This window comes from Stegodyphus dumicola, chromosome 3 (assembly GCF_044657685.1).
Source record: "Stegodyphus dumicola isolate Sdum_Otavi_A_Nest chromosome 3, ASM4465768v1".
Taxonomy (NCBI): Eukaryota; Metazoa; Arthropoda; class Arachnida; order Araneae; family Eresidae; genus Stegodyphus; species Stegodyphus dumicola.
Genome location: NC_140770.1, coordinates 170073790 through 170094696, shown reverse-complemented (window position 1 = coordinate 170094696; position 20907 = coordinate 170073790). Strand labels below are relative to the sequence as shown.

The window sequence follows — 20907 nt, the reverse complement described above, 5'->3', positions numbered from 1 at the left end:
CAGCCGTCCGGCTCGAATTTCATGCTCGAGCGATTTCCGAAATTCCATCGCATGGCGCCCCTGGCACGCGACGGCCGTCAATTAGACGGTCCCTCACCCATCGCGACACGTCCCCCTAGGTTTTGGATCATTAGGAAGAGTCTGATGCCAATCTTCGAGCGCCACTGAATTTTCATTCGTTTGCTAGTTACGACTCTTCAAACTCGCTGTTGTCTTATTGTGCTAGCTATAAGACTGCATTTTCATTTGCTGTACATTTCATGACAATTTTCGAAGCTAAATGAGAGACTTCGTGATCTCAAATGCAGCAATGCATTAAATGAAAGTGCATTTAATGAAGCAAGAAAAAAAGTTTGAGTCGTATTCTGATAACCATTTCCTACACGCTACCTTTTAAAGTCGGAGTTTTGATGAAAAAAAAAAAAAAAAGGTAGGCATTCTAATTAGGCCTAGAGGAGTATACAAGTAAAATTTTGTGAAGATAGCACTTATCGTTTTAATTCTGTGGGTGTGCCCATAATGGCACACTGATTGAATAGCGCTTCGAAAAGAGTGCTGAAACGAGCATTGTTGTCAATTAACTGACCGATCAGATGCGGAGAAACAAAGAATACAGACTCTCAGTTGTCCTAGATGAACGGTGAGCCCGGTCTGGGCACACCTAGGTTTCGCCGTTTGATTTTAGGCAAGATTTCAAGTTAAAAATTTAAAACTAATATAGAATAAGGATATTAGCATACAAACAAAATAATAACATAGACATTTCTTTTCAAACAATTGATTTTTACCGTAAAAAAAATCTGGAATCTTTGAAAAATGAGGGTCTTAAAAATCTAAACATGGCTAAAATATATGGACTGGTTTGTGTTGAGCTGTCATCTACTATAAATAAAGAAGGTTCAGAGTAACCTATAGTAACCTATAAATCCTTTTTCATTAAATTTTTCTGTGCGTACAGAACAAAAGTTTTAGGTGTGTCCAGAGCAGACACACTGTGCCCCAAAGGGTTAAAGGCTGCACATTTATAAACTTTTTAAAAACCAATAGAATACTTTAATGCAATAGTTCTTAAACTTCTTTCAAGTGGGAACCAATTTAATAAATTAGAATATGGTTTTCAACCACGGACGAATCCCCCTGGCGAGGAGGAATTTCATAGTTTCAGAGGAGGAATGCAGTCAACTTTTTACTCAACTGTTAAATATTCAATTTTAGTTTATGAATATAAAAAGTAAGTTTTCAGCCCAAAGGCACAATTTGCCAGAAGGACTATTAATTTTATTTTGGCATTTTGAGTCGTCCACTATAAAACGGAGTTTCACTTTTCAAATTGTTGCCACCAAATATTAGAGCCCTGCATTATATTTGAAGAAATTAAATAATGCAGAAGCTGCATGAATATATACAATACATGAAGCATACATATGTATGCTTCTCGTATTGTGAAAAAACAGCGGTACCTAGAGACATCAAATTTTGAATAACGTACTCCTTCACTCGAATATGGACATCTGGAAGCCCACATTTGGAGTTTAGAGTTTGTTTTATTATCTATTTCACATTTTGTGAACCTTTAATGAATTTTGAGTAACAAACTCGACGATTTCAAAGCGAGCAATGGCAACACCGTAACGAGGAAAAAGAAAAAAAACTAATGATCTCCAGCGCGCGAGCCTGTTTATAGGAAATTCTAAAGATATACTGTTTTCAAATATTTTATAATATTGTTGTTGAATTGAATCGTATGGTTTAAGTGCGAAGAACGTGATATTTGATAAATAAAGGTAACACACAAAATGTTTAAAAAAAAAAAAAAAGCCCCGTTGGGCATAATATAAAATCTGAAAACGTCCAAATTTTTAAATTTTATTTATCAACATTTTGTACGCTTTTTCTTTTTAACTTATAAAACACATTTAAAAAATAATCTAAATTTAAATAAGTGGACGTTTATTTTTTTATTTATTTATTTTATTTTATTTTATTTTATTTTTTTGTTTTGAAAAAAAGGGAGAAATAATTTTTTAGCAATGGTAAAAGGGGGGCGGATGGACCAAAAAAGTTTGAGAATTATTGAATTAGTATGATCGGCCCCCTTCGAAAGCGATTTTTTACCATATGTTACTGCCAGTTGAGTCAGATTTTTAAAATATAGTTAATTTCATATTATATTAGTATTAATGAATTAAGCTAATAGTTTGAAGTATATATTCGGTTTTAATATTTCAAGGTTATTAAAATTTGGATAATTTTTATCTTATTAACTAAAAATTAAATAAATGTTAGTTATCGAATTAACGAGATGGATTAGCCTGCCGGATTCTTGTATAACTAGTATTCTACGTTTCTGGCATTCTTCTAGCATTCTGCGTTTTGATGTACTGTATGATCCATATTTGGGTGTGCTGCCGTTCTATGTTTGGATGCATTAAGTCATTTTAACAGTGGTAAGAAACATCACAGTCATGCTTTTAATCTTTCTTTTGTTGCTAGTTCATAGATAGGATAACCGGTAATTCATAAAACTTTAGTCTTGGAAACAAAGTGATAGATGACTGCCATAAGTAATTTTCCAAAATCTGAGTTTTCAGCTTAATAAACGCAATTAGCTTGACTTTTATTTTTGTCTTTTTGAAAATGTAGGAAGATCATATATTGAAAAACCTTACTTTAACAAATATATTTTGTTTATTTCATTCATATTATTACTGTATTATTATTACGTGTAAAAATATGTAGCGGTAGATTTATAGGTAATGCTATTTATAAATGCCTATATGCTCATACATAGTTCTATCCTTTAAATTTATGCTTCAATATTTGGTTTAAGTTAATTGACGAAAAATAAAAACTGCAAATTTTTATGTCTTTTAGACAAATTTCAGCTCTGTGTTTTAATTTTTGAGCCAGCTGCTTAAAAACTAAAATAAAAGGTTTTAAATTTTTCAGTACAAACACTTCAAACGACTTTAAAAACGTTTCTTAGTCTCTGATACTGTTAAAAATAAATAAATAAATAAATAAAATCTCTGAAAATTTCCAGATATTAACGAGACCCCAAAACACAGTACAATTCAACAACAAAAATTTTTAAAAGCTGTAGAATTGCATATGTTAAAACTGCCGATGCGGTGTTTAGCACATATTTTTATACTTTTTTAGTCTTCTCTCAATTGTCTTTTGCTATTAACTGTTTATGTGCTATTATTACATATCATATTCTGCACATTTATGCCACATAAAATTCAATTCAACAGCAAAATCACAAAATATTTGAAAACATCACCTCTTTAGAATTCCTAATAGAACGTTTGATGTTTCCGTACATATTTTTATATTCGCTATATCATTTCTTTAAAAAATATGAAAACTAATAAGTAAATAATGATTCTTATGAGTCCCAGCTAGTGTAATTTCATAAAAATATACATTGTTTCCGATTAAACCTCTCACGATTTTAATATATATTTATTTAAACAAATCACATTAAAAAGTAAAAAGAAATTCTTAAGAACTGTGCTTATTGCTCTTCAATTGCTTAGTTTATTCTCAAAATATCTTAGGCTTTACTGAACGGCAACACACTGGCGCGCAAAGATAAAAGATTTTTATTTCCGGGCGCAGCAAAACTGCTTTCACAGAGCCGAGTTTGTAAATTGAAATCGAAAGATAAGTATCTTACATTTTTCTAAATAGAAGCAGTCTCGCGTGCTGGAGATAAAAATGTTTTATTTCGGATAGTGTTGCCACTGCTTGCTTTCAAATCATTCATTTGTTAATAAAAAATTCATTAAAATTTTACAAAATATTAATTAAATCACAGAACAAATTCGAAATTCAAAATTCGAGCTTCCAAATGCACATGCTCGGGTAGACGAGTATGATATTCAAAACTGGATGGTTCTAAATACCATCTTCTTCCCCCCTCCCCACACACAATGCGAGAAACCTACATATATACATGTATCTTGTTTATAGTGAGCCAACGCAAAATCTCATTTCGAGACTAATAGCTTCTTTTGAGTTAATAAACAAATAAAATTAACAATATAAAAAAATATCTCGATCTTTTATTGCTGCCCGGAAAGATAGTAAAAAACTTTATGATTAACATTAGTTGATTCAGTCAACTGAATGTATCAAGAAATCTAGTTATGTGACACTTTTTTTATACAACCTTTTCAATTCTTCCTCTAACGTGACATTTACAATTTTGTAGCACAACGATAAAATTGTATTATATTCTATTTATTTGGCTGCGATTTCTGTGGTATAATAATTTGCTTTATATGCTGTTTTCTGATACCATCAGAAATTTAGTCTACCCTTCCTTTTCGGCTTACCTAGTTTGTCTAGAAGTTTTTTAAAATATTCAATTGGATATTTCATGAAGGCGGCAGGTTTAGAATGTAAACCGTTCTTCTTAATGTACTCGGAATAGTAGCTAGAATCCTAAATATGCATGCCGAATGCGGTAAACTTCTCGATATAAATCGAAAGGTAAATAATCTCCGTAGCAATGACAGTTTTTTTAAAGCTGTTTATTTTTTTGAAGAATCAGTGCACCAGTGCCAATTAATGTACCATTTAAGGTATGAACATATAATATAATACACAATGCATTAGTATCTATACCCCTTTTTTTTTTTTTTTTTTTTTTTTTTTTTTTTTTTTTTTAATAGGGAGACTGTTTATTTGAATTGGAAGCTTATAGAATAAAAGGAAAAAGATTACCCCCAAAAAAAGTAAATGAAATCTGAAAGTGTTCAGATTCTAACGGTCTCCTAAAAGGGCTTATTAAGGTTTCAATGCGCACATCTTGAGCTCGCAATCCACCCGCACAATTTACACTTTAAATCTTTTCTGTGTGTTGTTTTTCCAATGGCAGATTGTGAACAGTTACAGTGTAACACAGTCCATTAATCTATACAAGGCCAGATGTGGTGGTCTCTTTATTATGGAGGTACCTAATAGGTGGGCCACCATCGCCTCCTATGAAGGGACCGACAGTTACAACCATGCCTTCTCCGGGATTCGAACCCAGGCCCTTTGGTATCGCAGTCAGGCTTCCTAACAACTATACCATCTGGGGGGGGGGTTCTGTGTGTTGTTGCAATTGATAATCTTCAGAGATGCTGTCTCTGCCGCTAAAGTGATTATGGAAGAGCATGACTATGTACACTTCGTTTCCTTAGTTTTACACCATTAGATAGGTCCACCAGTGGCCGAGAAGTGAAATTACTGAACACTGGGTAGTTCCAACCTGGGTTCAAATACAGGCGAACGTGCTAACAGTGTGAGCTTTTTTTGTGATTTTCCTATATGTAACGTATATACCAGCTAGTTTTCCTTAGAAAGTTTTTCCCCTCAGGCAGATAGTTCTAGTGTGCTTTGCCACAATAAGCTACATCATTAGATATGAGTTTCTTGGAGTGTTTTTTGAGTGCTGTTATCGAAATTCCAAATCGTATTAGCGAAACAATTCAGTTAACCCTTCAAACCTATCGAGCAGCTACAACTTTTGCCTCCTGGAGCGGACTCTGAGTTTGACTCCCCTCTTGAAATAGAAGCAACTCAAACTGGCATGGAAAGAAAGAAATTAAAACTTTTCTGCACGCTGTGCCGGTATTCCAGAGTTTCGTGGTTTGATTCCCGAAGAAGGCGTTTGCTAATTTTTCATCTTGCTTGCTTCCAGAAAAAATTCTAATGTCTCTACAATGTAACTATTGCGCTTGCATTTTGTTCGCAAATCCATCAGTGATGTTGCAGAAGTCTACTTATTACTCCAACGAGTCTACTTATTATTGCCATCTGTTATCTAGACAGCATGGAAAGATTTCGTAAATGTAAAATATATATTTGTAATTCTTAAATACCTGTTTAAAGAATTGTACTTAGAAAACTCTTCAACAAGAACAGTACTTAAACCATTGTGAGAAAAGTTCGCAATAGTATTATATTCTAATATTTGGAACTTGATGTTGAGATTTCATTTACTTTGTTCCACTTTACTTTGTTTATATTAACCTTATTCTGGAGTCTGTATTACCGATAAACTGGAGGCCCACCAGCGGCCGAGCGGTAAAGACGCTGAACACTGGTAGTTCGGTCTGAGGTTCGAATCCCGCGAACGGGCTGGCTGCATGGGCGTTTTCGTGGTTTTCCCCATGTGTAACGTGTATACGAGTCAGTTTCCCTTATAAAGTCCTCCATGAAAGGCATCCCTCCCTTTAGGCAGATAGCTCTCGTGTGCTTTGCCATAATTATATACACCAACACCGATAAACTGGAAATTTTCAAAAGGAAAATCCTTTTCCGATCCTCTTTTGCTTTCTCCAGCAGTATGCAAGAAACTCTTAAATACCTCTCTCTTAAGAAGGAATTATTCCTGCTTAATGGCACCGTGGTGATAATTTAGTTATTATTCGTAATTTTCATTCAAACGAATCGGCGGAATAAAAAGGATATAATAACAGTGTGTAGGTGTTGAAATCTGTAATTTCTTTGAATTTGAGTGAAAACTATTATTCTTCTCAATTTAATTTCATATGGCAATATCGAATCTCATCATTCTTTACCTGTCTCTATGATCCACATCAACCCCTATAAAATAATGTTTCAGGCAGAAAGAAAATGCCGCCACCAAAAATATACCGCCTCCCACTATAGTTACTCGACTTCTTCAAACACTGAAAACTAATTGTTCGGGGAAACAATTATTGTCTTAAGCTCTGTAGAAACACATATGATCATCATGTGGATAAGACAAATAGTTCTAATATACTGTGGCATTAATTTTGAATTAAATAATTTTTTATTGTTTTCAATTCTTTTTTCTAAACACATTCCCCTTCTCAGTCCCTTAAAAAGATAAGGACTTCAGTATAGATTTAATACAATATTACAATATTGTCTTCGTTATACTATTGCCAAAAAAACTGAAAGATCGGCATTCCCCTTCTTTCTTTTGATACACCTAAAAAAACAACAATACTTAAGTTTAAAATATAAGAAAAGTTTCGGGAGTTTGGACTCATTTTTATAAATTGATGTTAATAAAATTTTTAAAAAATGGAGGGCAAGCCGAATTAATCACTATGATATCTAAATCTGAAACAAAAGTATTTAATTTGCATCCTTAAATTTCCAGTCTGTAAATTTAAAACCTAAAGATATAGCATGATAATGTTATACAGAATACAGACTGAAATTGCAGAAAGCAATCTGGTTATGTCTATGTAGTGCTTTTCTCAGAGTGCAATGTCTGAAATAGTTACATTTCTCATATACGTTACGTTGCATTTTTTCACCAAAAGGACCTATGAAAAAAAGTACTTTAGGTATTCTAAGGAAAATACGTCAAAAATATCTAAAAGTATACAATGTCAGGGTAAGCATTTTGCAGAACCCATTTAAAAGCAATTATATTAAATCATCTATGTTCTGATATGATGTTTTCAAAAAATACCTTCGCATAAAGGTACCGATACCTTTCTACAAACTGGCTACTGTCCGAAAAGACAAATTTTCATAAGGTGCCTTGTCATAATCTTCACAAAGGTACGAGCCCCCCTTTATAAAGTTTACTTTTCAAGAACTGGAAACTGTTATTCATAAAAATACAAACACTTTTGTAAAAATTTCTGTTTTTCTGAATGGCATCCATTCTATGTAAAAACATCGTCATCTTTATGAACAGACAGCATTATAAAAGTGTTCCTCTCTGCCTTTAGAAACGTCTGTAATGGAACATCCCCCCCCTTTTTTTGTTCTTGTCGTATGTTCCGTTTACGCTCTCAGGCGTTTGTCATGCAAATAGCCTGACATGTATTGCCATTTCATAAAGTATAAATTATAGAGTCATTAGGTTAATTGGAAGCAGAAAAGATGAAAAATATGCAACCGCCTTCGCCGGGAATCGAACCACGGATCTCTGGAATATTGGCCCAGCGTGCTACCGTTACACCACGAAGGCATGCTAGGGAAGTGGGAGAAATACCTTATAAAATAAATTTATACGCCCACAGGCTGAAAAATTGCCAGTTCTCAAAAGTGTTCCCATTCGACGGGGCATGAGATCTTTAATCTGTCTTTCAAATTCAAAATTACCTATTGCTAATCGCAAAATTTGAAAGCAGTATACAAACGCTTCTTAATAAATTTTGCATTTACTCATTGTTAATAGTACTTCTAATTATCATGATTACAATTAATTATTACTACTTTACGAAATTTATAATTTGTTGCTCTTGTTAATAATCTTTCTGATCTGAACATAATCCACGAACAGATAGAATGTTAGCTATTCCCTGAAGACTTAGGCATCTTAAAAGGTGAAAGCCTGAGATAGCCTCGTTCTGCCCCAATTTTGATGGAAAAACCTCAGGAGGCACATCCAAGAGAGTCAGTCTTCTATGCGTCTTTCCTACCAACATCTTCTCGAGGGGAATTCCGTCATGACGATATTTTAAATACGCCGATACCACAGAGAATCTATATGTTTGCAATCATCATTGCCTTCCCCAGAGTTTCAGCTGCAGGTAATTTACATCATTAATTATCGTACTGAAAATAGCCGCTTTAATACTGATCAAAACTTAAAATTTTTATATATATTTACACCACTATTAGATAATATATTGTAGAGACATTAGGTTATTTTCGAAGCAGATGAGGCGAAAAATGAGCAATGCTCTCGTTAGGTTAGAGCCTGGACCTCTCGAATATGTACCGAGTATGCTACCGTTACACCACGAAGGCATGCTGAAAGGACGGAGACAATACCTCATATACTTCCCCTTTTAAAGGGCAACTGAGGATTAATGGACCCAATCGTCAAATCCTGGTGGGGAAGAATCATCATCCATAACCTTTTCCTTATAATATAATCAAAAATAAAAGTTATTGTAAGCCTATTTACTACACATTTTGATACAAAATAATCGCTTTTACGCTTTACTTTACATAATACTTTTTATTCTTTACTTTTCACATAATCGCTTGCTAACGCTTTTTGTTATCTTAATTTACTTGAAGAAACAAATTTCAAAGCAAAAACGTTTGCAAAGATGTAACGAATGTTTTTTTTTTTTTAATTCTAAAGAATTCTAATATCCAAATATAATTCCCTGATTTTGATTTATAGATTGATAGGATTTCGGTAGTTGTATATGCATCTCAGGGGAAAGAATGTCAACTTTATTCCAGTAAATGAAAATGGAAAAATTTCAGACGAACATGAATGGTAAATCTGATAAAACTGGCAGTCAAGAAGAGATTAGTTAGAGGAAATTTAAGGTTTATAATTCAATGACCGAAAATTCTGCTAAGCTGAAGAAATTTTACTAGAAAATATAATGAATCTGCATAAATTCTTAAACATAAATCAGTTACGATAGTTTTAACCAGAGGAGGAAAAAGCACAGAAAAACTGAAAATGTAACTTTCTATGCAAAATTAAATTACAGAGGAAAATGCATCGAGAAATGAAATTCATTGTAAACACAATGGCAGTACGTTTTTCCCAAAACAAACTAAGCATAACGGACATTAGAAATACATTTTTTTTCTAAAGGCCCGAAAAATAGATCCATCTTGTCAAGATTTCGAAATCTTTTTTTCCTCTCTCTCTCTATATATATATAGTATACTATAAAAGTAGAAAATAGTAAATTAAAAAGAGAGACCTATTTGGTCAAAAAATTTGCGCATTGAGCTGCAAATTTTTTTTAAATTTGCACAAAAGAGACTATATATGTAGTATAATATATCAATTCAAAATAAAGTAATTAAAAGTAAATTAAAAAGCCTATGACTTGCGCTACAGCTGTAAAGTATTTTTTAAAATTTGTGTTCCTTGGAGATGGTACATGGAAAGTTTTCTTATTATAAATTATTAGGAATAATTAGTTTATAGTATACTATATATATAGGTTATTATATATAGCTTTTTACTGACTTTCATTTTCGCTAGATTAAAATTCATTGACACTTCAAAGGTTCAAATTCTCTTGTCAATGTCACTTCTCTTGTATGTTCTCTCGTAAACACTGTTCAATACTATTTTTAACTTAGCTTCTTCTTTCCAGTGGGCCGCCCAGACGGAAAGTGGTTAGTGACTCCGAATGCGGTACCGAAGGACCCGGGTTCGTATCCTCCCAGAAAAAGCATTGATGTAAACTGTTCTTTCCCTTCAATGGAAGGCAATGATGGGCCATCTGTTTGATGCCTCAATAATAAAGTAACCGCCGCCTCTGACTAGCCAACGACTAGAATGGCCAGTGCCCGTCGCTGGAAATTAAAAAAGAAAAAAACTTCTTGCCAGTTGTGCTTATTCTTCTGTTATTTGCTGTGTGTGTATAATATATATATATATATATATATATGACTGCTGATTAAATCTACATAACCAAACAAACTTATTCTGCAGATTAAACTGCTTGAAAATACAAGTAAATTGTTAATAACGTCTTTCTGATAGTTGTAATATGAGTCATTGCGAAGATCGTCTTAATATATTGTGGGTTCACTGGGTACTTGTCCGGGGACTCCAGGAGCATAGGTGCCCCATTGTAGTTCATTTATATTTCATTTCTTAGTAGGTTGTCATAGGGACTCCAACACGCTAGTTTTACTCAGGGGCCCATAATGCTGTTCAGATGGCTCTGGATTTTGCTCTTTCGTGTGTTTTTCTAACTATCCTCGGATTAAGTGTGAATTTAAGTTAATGGTAAACGTCGTCCCCTTTATTATCTTTGTTAATCGGGAACTGACTTCATGCTTTCTCAATATATTTTGAAAAAGAATATATAACTACCAAAATACGTAATTCAGTCTAATTTTTTATTGCCAAAATATGAGATTCCAAGAAACTTTTGAAAACCAAATCGTATATTTTCATCAAAAATTTAAATTACAAATCTCCCATTAGACTTTAATTTGTAGGAAGTAAAGATGAAATAGCTGGTTAAAAGAACTAAAAATTTGTATATAATTTTCTGTATCATCATTTTATGTTTACGGAATGAATAGCGTTCAGTGCAAACACCTGCATTCCTTCCTTCGGCGTAAAGATCCACCAACAGGTATTTCCGGGACTCGTGAAAACGGAAGTTGCCAAATTATGTGCTTAGAGCACCTGTACGTCCGACTTATTTATCGCCTCTCAGCAACATCCTTTCGGATAACGTGGGAATCGGGACCCAGAGCGGCCGGCGGTCCGTTGTCGCCGTCTGGTCGCTAAGTGCTGTCTACTGTCACATGCAGAGGTCAGCAGTTTTTGCTGCGACCCTAGATGGGGTGACAAAGAACACCCTTGGGGTTTCTAGCTGTCAACAGTTGACAAAAACCTATTCTAAATATTTAAGTATCAAGATGATGGGATTTTACCACCTTGGCTTGAGCGCAGTCGTATTATCTGATACTTTTTAGGAACTGAGTGCTGCATACTCTTTGCAATGATATGACTTACTAAGAGGGGGGATATTCTGATTCATAACATTTATGTTTTCTTTCCATGCTATGTAAACAGGCTAATGGTAATTTAACGTTAAGTATGGCAGTAAATTACTTACTGAAATAATTCTCAACGGTATTGTTAAGTGTCCAAGTATCGCTAGCATCTCATTTTATTTAAATACCTTTTTTTTAGTCTAAAGAGGCTTTGTCCCTGAAGGACTATTGTTTTCGTTTTGCGATTTTGCGTCGATTCACTACAAACAGCGCATCACTTTTCAAACTGTTGCCACAAAGTATTATCGCCCTGTGTTATATTTAAAGAAATTAAATAATGAAAAATTTGCATAAATGTATGTATATTTCTCGCATTGTGACAAAACAAACGGTACGTAGAGCCATCGAATTTTGAATGACGTAATCCTCCTACGAATATGGGCATGTGGAAGACCAGATTTGAAATTTGGAATTTGTTTTATGATCGATTTTCTATTTCGTAAAACTTTAACGAATTTTTTATGAACAAGTTCAAGGATTTCAAAGCGAGCCATGGCAACGTTGTACAGAAAAAACATTTTTATCTCCAGCGCGTGAGTCTCTGTATCGGAAATTTGCAAGATATGTTCATTTTAAAACTATTTTGTGATATTGCTGTTGAACTGAATTTTATGGTTTAAATGCGAAGAACTTGATATTGAATAAATAAATGCAACACACAAAATGTTTAAAAAAAAAAGCCCCTTTGGGCGTAATTTAAAATCTGAAACATTTAAGTTTTTTTTTTTTTTTTTTTTTTCTTCTTGGACTTACTTTTGTGCATCTGTGAATGTTCCTAGGTTCTGATTTACACAAAAGTAAATAAGAAATGTATTCCAGGATTTGCACAAGAGTAAATGGGGAATGTATTCCATATCTCCATTTTCAGGAAGACCGCCCAATTCCTCTGTAATATTTAAAAGAATTTTGTCATTTCTAAGTTATAGAAATACAAAATCAGAAGCAGGAACAAAATTTTAAGTTTCGCATTTTAATTTTTTTGGTGCCTCTTTAAAAAAAAAACTATCTTGCTTCAGTGACTTATTTATTTATTTATTTATTTATTTATTTATTGTAAACCAACGATAATACACGTACGTATATATGCTTTTGTGGGACGTACACATTTAAAGCATGGACCTTATAAGAAATAGACTAACCCAAACGGGTTTTCTCCCTCTTCTGACGTATTCCCGGCTGTCACCGTGATCACATCCGGAGGAGTAGGGACGACTTGCAATGGCTGGCTATTGCACAAGGTATAATTGTCAAGAAAAAGTTAATTGTAGCGGCACATTTCACAAATTAGAATTTTTAGATATTTTTATTTTTAAAATTGAGATTGATTTTTAAAAATTTAGCATATTTATCAAGCATAATTAACGTTCCAAATAATTATAAAGCTATTGCCTGCTGTCAGGGCTGGATATTTCTTTAGCTTTTTCTATGATGTATGGAAATTTGTAACTACTTCTTTTAGAAAATAATATTTTAAATCTGAACTAATAGAAAATTTCAAACAAGCAATTTTCTCTTGCAATTGTTATGCTTTTTATTTGTGTAAATAAGTAAAAATAAATAAATAAATAAATAAATAAATAAATAAAAATAAAATATTTAAAAACGAATTTTTGAAAGTTTTTTTTTTTTTTTAAATTCTAAATAGTGTGCGGCGTTTTTAAAATTATAGATGAGTATTATAGCACAATTTCTATAAAGGAATTTTATTTCAATTATATTTCATAATACATCATAGTGATAAACACTTTTGACTCCTTAAAAATTTTTATACATTTAATTCTAATATTAAAATTGTATTTAACCGTAATAATTAATTTTGCTTGTATTTTATAGTGATTATTTTTCAAATTTATTTTTAGTTCTGCTTAAGATTTTTTTTTTTTTTTTTTTTTTATTTATTGTTAATTTAGTTTATTAGCCCAAAGCGGCGAAATCCAGAAAGGCTGTTAGTTTTGAAGTGGCATTTTGCGCTGTTTTAGTCTAAATGTCCGTGTCTCCTTGCAAATTGTTGTTACCAAATATTATCGCCCTGTATTATATGTTTAAGAAATTAAATAATGAAGAATCTGCATACATGTATGTTTCTCGCTCTGTGACAAAAACGACAGTATCTAGAGGCATCAAATTTTGAATAATGTAATCCTTCACACGAACATGGGCATATGGACGGCCGAATTTCGAATTTGTTTTAATCTATTTAATATTTTGTAAAACTTTAACGAATTTTTGATTAACAAACTCAACGAGTTCAGAGCGAGCACTGTACGGAAAATAACAGTTTTATCTCCAGTGCGGAAATTCTAAAGATATGCTGTTTTCGAATGTATGTGGTTTACGGGCGAAGAACATGATATTCAATAAATATAGGTAACACACGAAACTTTAAAAAAATGTTCCTTTTGGGCGTAATATAAAATCTGAGTGCTTCTAGATTTTATTTTATCTTTTTTCTTTCCCTTCATTACGCTCAGAAAATTTTATGCTCCGAAATTTATGAATTATTAAAATAACTAATCCATTTTAATGTTAATAATTTAATGATCATAAAATCAAATAAATATGATCGTTTTGTAATGTTATTATAGTTTGGAAAATCACTGCCTGAAAATGTTCATTAATTTTTTTTTTTTTTTAATTATCAGATCTTGTATAATTTTACCTTGGGTCACGTGAAATCACAGAAATGTTACTGGAAGCCCATTGGTCCATTCTAGAAATCACGCCATCAGTGGCGATATGCACTTACGAAACGATGATGTGCACTTACGAAATATGTGGCCGGAGATACGGTTACAGGTACATGTAGGGATTAATTACATTTCTTTTGTTCAATAACAGTATCAATTAATTATGCAAGGACAGGCCGAAAGGTCGCCAAATTTGGCGACACGATTAGTCGCGCAAACAATTGCCAGCTTGGCCATATCTCGCCAATTTATTGAGATAGCCATTTACTTCAATGTTAAATAGACTTGCCCCTGAATCTTATTTTTCGAGCAGAGTTTCGACTCAATTTTCATGTTACATTAAAAAAGATACTACAATTTTAAACATAACTTCACTAAAATGATTTACATATATACAAAAATTCGTAAAAATTTTTATATAAAAGTTTCTTATTATGGTAACCTTTTTTTTTTTTTTTTTTCCTATGCTACATTTTCTTCCTTATTTAAATCCTTCACTGGTATAAAAAGAAATGACAACTGTTCAAGCATTTACTACCTAAGCCTAATGAATGAATTAAGTAGAGAGAAAACTGACTGCTTAATTTATAAAATCAAAAGCGCAGGTACTTTAATAGAAGGCAATATATCGCTTAAAAATAAAATTAAACGCATAAAATAATAAAAATTTAAATACATACAGAACATTTTAAAGAGAATTTTAAACTGAAATGAATAAAAGGGAGAGTAAAAAAGTAAACTAATAATGATATATGTATGATTCCCCCCCCCCAAAAAAAAAAAAAATTAGCGTGAAATGTAAGTATTATTTCAGTATCTTTACTTGAATCATTTAAAGACGTATATTTCGGGTACAATGAAAAAAATCTTATGTGGACACCACATCACTTCGCTGTACGGCCTATTAAATTATACATATTTTTTGTTGTAGTCAGTCTGAATTTCTTTCTTTGAATTATTGTAACTTGAATGAGCTATCCCTGAAGATAAGTTGAAAATGACATAAAAATATTGCAAGTTGTGAAATTAAATATCCGGATTAATTTTTGTCGTACGAGAGTCAAACTTATAAGTATAAGAATTTGATTTCTCATAATGAGTATAAAACTTTCCCAAATATCAAGCATAGGGACCAAGAGATCTCATTAAAAGTTAACGTTCGTTTCGTCGAAAATTAATTTTTTTAAAATTCGATATTGCGAAAACATGAATTTGTTTTTTCATTTAAAACACGGCCAACGATTGCGAAAATAAAGGCCGGGTAAGACCTTTTAAGCAGTGTAAAGGGGTTTAAGCCGAGTAATGTGTGTGTGTATAATTATATATATATATAATTATAGAAATTATATTAAAGAAATTGTATATAAATATATATATATATATATAATTGAAGAAAAGAGTAATAATCTAGCTTTCAAATAATAAACTAAGAGCCTTTTAACTCATGTCTTCATTCTAAAAATAACAGAGCAATAAATTTTCTAAACGAAAAAGATCCGTCATCTTTATCTGTATATTGCGCACTTATCGATGAAGTCTGAATCCAACACCTGTTCATTAAACTACCATGTGATCTGAAATGGAATTGGTATAAAAGCTTAATTGCGTCGCAACTCTCCTTCTTGTCTAAAAATAAAGAAAATGCTATGCATATCTCTAAATTCGACCGATCATGCTATATGTAGTGCCGGCCTGGGCAATCGCCAATAAAACGATCGCAAAAAACTGGATATACTTCAAAATAAAATTCTACGTAGCACTGTGAATGCAACTTGATACGTGAGAAATACTATAATTCATAACGACCTGGATATTCCAGTGCATAACTTTATACTCATGACAGCTCACAATGTCTTCGAGAAGATGAAGCATTGTCAGTATAACACAAACAAATGTTGGAATATGATCCAACCATTGAATACACTGTCAAACGCCCAAGGACAATTCATCACAATTCGTCATGATGATAACTTGTAAATAATGTAAATAATGTAAATTAAGATATGCGTGAGCTGAATTTTCTTCGCCCACAGGTATTGGTACTTCCCTAGTACCATTTATTTGGAAATACCTTTGCCTAGTGCACTTTAATACGATCTACTGGCGAAAACTCTTTAGTAGTTAGTGAGCAGAAAAAAGTAACTCTCCTTCTTCTGTCTTTCCTTTTGCTTCTAGACCCTTGTGTCGCCTTGTCGCAGAGTTTACTTTTCTAATTTCATCCTTTAAGAAGATGTAATCTGTACAATATTGGGGGGGGGGATGCATAGCGCACCCACAGTGATGATGTGCATTATCCAGAAATAAAATCATTTGTGGAATTTAGGCCATGTTTGCAAGTTTTTTGGTTTATGCATCCATCTTGTTAACTACGCAGCAAAGTTTTCAAGTTATAATGCAGTCCTCTCCAACGCTAATCCACTGCAACTCTCATCAAGTCATCTTATTTCAATAATAACGCAATGTTATCACAGTAATGGAGCAGTTTTATTATATATATAACAGTATTACTAATTTTAAATTTAAAACAAAATTATCCCAATCCAATTTTTCAAAATCCAAAATTATCCCATTCTAATTTTCTTCTCCTACTTATTGGGAATTTGGATTATTACTGGTACTGAATTTTATTTCTTTCGTGTCTTTGTGAATTTGATTCTATATTTCTTACTTCTTGTGTGTAACTGATGGTATATATAAAAGTTTTATAATTTCACTTGTGTTTTAAATTCTTAGAATTTTGTGCTAAAGGTAAAATTTTGATTTGAATTTATCACTGAAATATTTTAGTATTTTATTATTTCACTTATGTTTTCAATTCTTTAAACAGAATTCTCTTTATTTAAGCTACAAGATTCTAAGAATTTTCTTTGTTTTTTCCTTGCTTTGAGGAGAAGACAGAATTTTCGGACGAATTGTTATAATTAAAATACATTAAAATTCTTCATCGACTAATTCTGGATACAGAAAAGCAAGGATTGTTCTGGAAGAGAGATTTGAATTGATTTCAGTATTCGTCCTCTTGACGACTTGGCATTGAGGTTGATTGAATTCCTCATCTATATTTTTCGTTTTTCTTTAAATTTCATTGATTTTTTTATTGGGGTATTGCCTGTTTAAAGAGTTTGGGTTTTAACATTTTTAAAATTCCTTTTGCATTTATAGGAGTATTTGAAATTTATTACTTAAGAATTTCAATTTTTGGTCGTTGTGAAAAATTAGTTCTAAATTTCTTACTTTATGTCTTTACTGATAATTTTTCAGCAACTTAATGCGCTAAAATACTAGGCATGATTATGTTTTATTTTTTTAAAATTGTTTTGTAATTATATATATATACATATTATGCGTTCTAATATATATATGTTTGGTTCAGCCAATTGCAATAAAAAAGGGAGGTGCACAACTAATGTTCTAGCAGTCCACATAAAAAATTTCAATGTTGCGGCTGATGGTTTTTGTAGTATGCGAGATTCATATGTACATACGAACGTACGTACAGAAGTCACTAAAAACGACCTCTCTTGAATCTATTTTAAATTCGTTTTACGATACGTCTTGCAAAAAAGAAGCCCTTTTTCTTTGCGTACGTACAGACGTCACGCAAAAAAAATTCTCCAAATGGATTTGGTAACGGTTAAAAATGTATACTTCCGTTGAAATATGATATTCGAAATTTTTCACGATTGCAATACTTCCTTTACTTCGTACAAGGAACTGAAAAATGTGAAAAAAAAATACTTCTTATTCCTAATTCGGGGTTTTGCAAATAACAGTAACAGCAATTACATAAATAAACGAAAACGATAAACTTAAAACAAAATTTTTATCTAAATGTTTAAAACTGCTGAAATTAAATAAAGCAAAACTATAACTAATGTTTATTCATCATACCTCGTATTTCAAAATGGGAGATCATTGCTTTTCAGCTGGACTCCAGAGCTGTAAGTAAAACAAGTCATATTGTATAATAAAATATGGTACTGCTTTATCACAATAGAAGAATAAAACGATAAAATATTGTTTCCATAAATACATTCTTGTGCTCTCAAGTAAAACTATACAAAAAAAAAAAAAAATTCCTTTCACAATTGCCGACAATATGACAGTCACGAGATATTATATTGTTTATGAATAATTTACCCGATAGTTAGTGGAACTTAATGTATCATGAAACTTTCTCTTTGTGCATGATTGTAAGAAATAAAATTGAGCTAAAGAGGTGTGGGTCTATCATGTTAAATATATTTGATGTTTATCGTATTGTGGCTATATTTTGAATTTATGTTTTCAGTGTGTACAGTTGTATCTGCTGTAATGCGACCAGTTTCAGATCTAATTTTTTTTTCAATAATTTTATCTGTACTATAAAAAATTATGTGCCCAAAATCGTCTTCATTCATTACGGATATCCAGTGGTGATGGTGGGTAGGGATTCTATTATCCATCTATTCTCTTATCCGTTAAGATACCAATTCCGCGACTACCGGATAATCGAAGGGTACTGATTTTGCCTCCTTGAAAATCGAAGATGCATACCATTTCTGAGCTGTGAGGTTGAAGGAAAAACTTTGTGGATTAAGAAGTACGTGTAAGTAAATGTACTTACATTACCTCCCTACATTACTTCATTCTATATTTCAAGCCCACCAGCAGGCGAGTGGTAAAGTCGCTGAACACTGGTAGTTCGATCCGTCGTATAAATCCTGGCGAACGGGCGGGCTCCGTGACCATTTTTGTTCTTTTCCTCATATGTAACATGTATACGAACCAGTTTCCCTCACAAAGTCCTCCGCGAAGGCAGCCTTACCCTTAGGCAGATAACCCTGGAGGTCTTTGCCATTGTCAAATAAACCAAATCAAACCAATGTATATTTCAAAGAGAGTGAAGAAGTGTGGTTAGAAATGCTGGCTACCGTATCATTGTGCCCAACTTCGAATCCCCAAACAGGAGGGGATGGTTATAAGGTGTATGGTGTCTGTTTGGCAGACGATCTAAATACTGGAGAGCAGAAAGTCGTTTTGAATGGTTTGGAGGCAGGGAAGTGGGGAGTGTGGCTCTCGAATCCTTCCTTACAGGTGTTTTTCTTCTAAATTCGGGCAGAGAGTCTTCTTTCTCATGACGTAACTAATTCGCTAATGAGACTATTAGTTAAATAGTTAATGGGTGTTGACCGTTCTCAATGAATAGAAATGTGCGGCCATTTGGAACAGCAACATGTTCAAAGAAACCAGTTACAGTTGCTGCTTCGAATATAATTTTTATTTACATAAAGTACTTTGGTATCTATCATTACATCAAAAATCAGAGCCTTCCTGATTAGTATGAGGTTTAGCGATGTTACCTCGATGAGCTGCACAATGCTATAATAGTTGGCTGTTATATCGATGAGTTATGCTTCGAATCCCGAAGACATGTTATGGATGTTTCTAAATGAACTGGGTCTTTGCTATATTGGAACTTAAAATGTTGTCTAGCCGAAAGTATCTACGAGAAGTGTTTTGGTAGAGGAAGAATGGTAGGAAATCCTAAGATTTGTTTCTCGGAGTATTGTCTATCAAAATTGGATGTAACCAAGCTAAAATCTATCAACTACAAAGCGATCCTGGTCATAGCCAACGATAGGCTGTTTCTCCTACCCGATGATTATTTCACGAGAACTTGACCTGAGTAGATATTTCCGGAGCAACAGATTAAAAGGTATCCGAAAACGTTCGACGAACAAATTTTGGGAAAATAATACAAATTAAGCTATTATTGGTTTTATTTAGCACAGTACTACTTAAAATGATAGAAACAGGTGTAAACATGTTATCAAAGTATATTTTTTCCCCTTACATTTTGGCTTAAAAATGCGTTAAATCTCAGGATTACTAAAAATGTTCCCATAAAATAATTTATCAATATTTTACTTTTGTTTTTTCACTCTTATTTATTAAAGCATAAGGAATTAAATGGTCTAAAATCTAAGTAATAAAGTAAAGTGTTAAATATATGTGTTTCAGAACCTGCACTAGCTATTTTTCGAGAAATTTCTCTGCTTTCATTTATAAAATTGTCTAAAAATATTTTAGATATGTACATACACCTAAACTTTTAGTCCATTTATTTCACAAAATTTCACAGAACATTTGTGGAAAGTTTCACAAAATTATTACAGTAGTAATATTTTTAGTTAACGATTTTTTCGTAACAGAAAATTTTTTTTTAAAAATCAAGTTTTTCAAAAAATAAGCACGATGTAATGCAAACACAAACAGAAAGAAAAGAAAATATTACCGAGTACGAAAATTAAAATGCAAAATTAATCTTGTTCCAGAGCACTTAATAACAAATTGAAAGGTTTAAAATCACCTTTTGAACATCACCAAAAGTATTCAAATGAAAAATTCCAATTTAGAGTACCTCTAGACTCAGCTTCCGGGTTCTTAAACAGAAACTTCCGGTTCACGACGTTAGAACAAGAACCGCCATAATCCTGCTTAATAAGCCGGAGAGGAAAAATAAAATTAGTTTTGGAACGCTTAAATGTATAAGCTTCATTATAAAGTTTAAAAATTGTTTTGAAATATTTCAGCAAAATTGTCGATTAGAACGTAGTCGGGTACCTCGTAACAACAACAGTCGAAATCATAAATTTTTAAATTAACGCTGAAAAAACTAAGGAGAAAAAAAACTGGACGAGAGAGGCAAATGTAAAAGCAAAATAAA

General features: G+C 32.5%; 1 non-coding gene across 1 annotated transcript; it reads right to left on the bottom strand.

Annotated features, from left to right (window-relative positions):
• Positions 1 to 7903: 7903 nt before the first annotated feature.
• Positions 7904 to 7975, bottom strand: TRNAI-AAU (transfer RNA isoleucine (anticodon AAU)). Its single transcript has one exon. It is a non-coding gene; the product is annotated as a tRNA-Ile (tRNA).
• Positions 7976 to 20907: the final 12932 nt, after the last annotated feature.